Raw genomic sequence first — 3,646 nt, 5'->3', positions numbered from 1 at the left:
TATATATATATATATATATATATATATCTATCTGTAGCTATGTCAGAAAAAAATATCTGGGATTGTACTATAGCCACAAAAAAAAAAAAGAAAAAAAAAGTATATACGCATTTTGAGGAGTACTGAATCCCCAGGCTTCCCTGGGTTTTTGCAAGGCTGAGCAAGTCTTTCCTAACAGGAGCCAGTGTTTTCATGATCCACTAGATGCTAAACTATGGGCAGCTTCTTATAACCACACAAGTCATACAGGACTGGCTGTGCACAACAAGCAAGGTCATGTTTGGCTCAATGAGTGGCTAGAAAGGAGTGACATAAATCAGAAGTTCTGGGGGCCTTCCTCCAGAGCCAATTTAATATCTTCTAACTGAAATCTATTCCCATTCAGGTACATACTACAATGAGATAAGTTGCAGATACCCAAAGTATACTTATAAACAGTCACTAATTTCTAACCTCCTTTTCCTGGTAGCTGGTAGAATCTTCTTTATTTTTTTTTTCTTATTACTAAAATAACCAGTCTTTTAAATTGGGAACTGAAAAACAATTACTTTGGATACTTTGGGTTTACTTGGGAAGCTGAGAGAATATGTGATGTGTATTTAGAAACTTTTCTGAACGATTTCCCTCTGAAAGCTACTATACTTAAAACAAAGTAATCCCTTCAAAAATACTGACTATGCAACTATTGGTTATAGTCTTTGAAAAAATAAATAACAGTATTATATAAATACAAAACTCATGTTTCACATAGGTTAGCAAGTACTATATCTTTGGTTAGGAAAGTTTTATATTTCAGTAGAAAGTGGTCATAACATGTCACCTTTCTTGCACATCTCTAAGGAATCTTGTGAAGATGACATACTGGTATCAGAAAACTCTTGCTTAATATTTTTGTGGTCTGAATGTATGTGCATCTTTCTTTATAAAGAATGTCATCCTTACTTTTGCACTGCTTCAAATGTGTTTTTGTAACTCCTTTATACATGACATAACTTCTTGACATATGTTGAACCTAGAGGACATATCAAAACCTGGGGAATACATACACGTACTTATGAAAGCACATCAAAATTTATATGTATATAGACTTTTATTGTGTCACTGATCATAAAGGTAAGCCACCCAAATATTAATCATTAAATAAATTATGGCATTATCAAATCATAAAATAGAATGATAACCAGATAGTAAATATATGTGTATACTTGATATAGAGCAATTCCCAAGATCATTATGATATGTTGTGCAATGTACAAATCAGTTCATAAAATACTATGTATATGTATAGTTTTACTAAATTTTAAAAAATATTATACACAGTTTCTCTAATGGAATTTTCACTATTTGTTTTATTGCTTTTAAAAATGTTAATATGGGTTAAATGGTCAATCAAATTATAAAGCATTTCTTTTATAGTTGTATGCATTTAAAAGAACATTAATAACTGATATTTTTTAAAGACATAAACACTCAGGAGTCTCACTATGCTAGAAATCCCATGTGTCAGCTTATGGGGATTTCCTTTTAAGAAATTTGAATGAATCTCTTAGGCATCATTAAATAAATTTTGTGGGTTTACTGAACAATTCTCAAACACTCCGTTAGCATTCTCTGAAGGCTAGCTGTTAGGTGAGTAGAAATGATTGGAGTAGATTACATTCTGACTCAGCATATGCTAGGAGCTAAACTGTCTTGTCAAAAAGAATTCTTTATAGAATAGAGTTTCAAGACTAAGACTTATAATGTACACTAATGACCTGGTAATTGTCTTAATGACTTTTCAGTGAAGTGTAAAATTCTCTGTTAACATGACAACAAAGTGTAAATTATTTTACAAGCATGATTGTGTTATGAAATAGTTTATCTGCTCTGTATTCTTTGTTGCCCATCCAGTAAAATAGTTCTAGCTACATTTTGAGTGCTTGGCCAATTAACATTTATATTGACTGGTAATATTTTTTGTCTTTATTTGACTTTTCAAACTGTTTGTTGATTTGCTTTTATAAATTCTCAGGACTAGATAACATAGCTTTAGTTTTCTTTAATTGATAAACTTTACTCTGAGCAATGCCAAGAATAACAACTTGTTTCAGGTACAGAAAGATTAAAACCCTTATACAAGTTGTACTGTAATAATACTTAGATGATAATCAGGCTTCTTGAGGTCTATTATTGTACTCATAGCGTGATTCAATTTGGTTCCAGTTTTCACAGGACAAAGTAAATCCATTAATAAAACAAGAAAATACATATTCTATTTTTAAATTATATAATGATTAAAACAGTAAAAAGTAAATAAAATGGTATGCATTTTCTTCCCTGCTCCACTGTCAGGTTTGGTCATGTTATTTTCTTTAGTCAATGAGATTTAAATAGGAGGATAAGGGTGCCAGTTGATGCAGATCTTCTATATGCTACCACATTGTTTGATTTTCCCTCTTTCCCTTGTCATGAGAGTAATATGTTCACAATGGGCCTGTTTTTTTTTCAGTTGGTATTCAAGAAAATGAACACACGCCAAGCATAACTTCAAATAATACATTGAATAATAGGGAGAAATAATCATTTTATATTGTAAGACACATATATTTAGGAGTTTTGTTTAATGCCAGAATAGTTTATGAATATTAATGCTTAAAACTGTTTCATATGGTCAAAGAATATTCCACTTTATTCCTACATTTATTATTCTCTTACAATGGTTTTTGTATATCTGATCTTCATTCTGAGAGCACTTTTCTTCTTCATAAAAAGAAAGTTTTAGAATTTTCTTTCATGAGCAGCAGTTGTAGAAAACATCAAAGTTTATGTTTGTCAGAATAAATCTTCATTCTGTTGTAATTCTTTTTGCTTAGATATACAAATCTAAGTTTCACAGTTACATGTTTTTTGACTCTTGAAATATCATTTCACTATTTTTCTAGCTTCCATTGCTGCTGTTGAGAAGTCAGGTAACAATCTTTTTTTTTTCTTTTTCTTTTCTTCATTGTAGTACTGGAAATTGAACCCAAAGGTGTTTTACCACTGAGATACATCCCAGTTCTTACTATTTTTTAAATATTTATTTTTTAGTTTCTTTTTAGGTAGACACAATATCTTTTATTTTTATGTGGTGTTGAGGATCGAACCCAGTGCCTCGCTCATGCCAGGCGAGCACACTCCACTTGAGCCACATCCCCAGCCCCAAGTTCTTACTATTTTAAATTAAAACATCATTAAGTTGCCAAGGCTGGCCTCAAACATGTGATCCTCCTGCCTCTACCTATCAACTCACTGGGGTTACACACTTTTCTTTTCTTTCTTTTAAGTTAATCTTTCTTACTAGATGCTTAATTGCTATCTTTCTAATTCTGAGGTTTTGCTTTAGAATGTAAAATTTTTTTTTTAATTTTTTATTGTTGGCTGTTCAAAACATTACATAATTCTTGATATATCATATTTCACACTTTGATTCAAGTGGGTTATGAGCTCCCATTTTTACCCCAAATACAGATTGCAGAATCACTTCAGTTACACATCCATTGATTTACATATTGCCATACTAGTGTCTGTTGTGTTCTGCTGCCTTTCCTATCCTCTACTATCCCCCCTCCCCTCCCCTCCCCTCCCCTCTCTCTACCCCCTCTACTGTCATTCATTTCTCCCC

The sequence above is a fragment of the Marmota marmota genome, unplaced genomic scaffold, assembly GCF_001458135.2.
Source record: "Marmota marmota marmota unplaced genomic scaffold, marMar, whole genome shotgun sequence".
NCBI classification, from domain to species: Eukaryota; Metazoa; Chordata; class Mammalia; order Rodentia; family Sciuridae; genus Marmota; species Marmota marmota.
Note: the sequence above shows the minus strand (reverse complement) of the source record.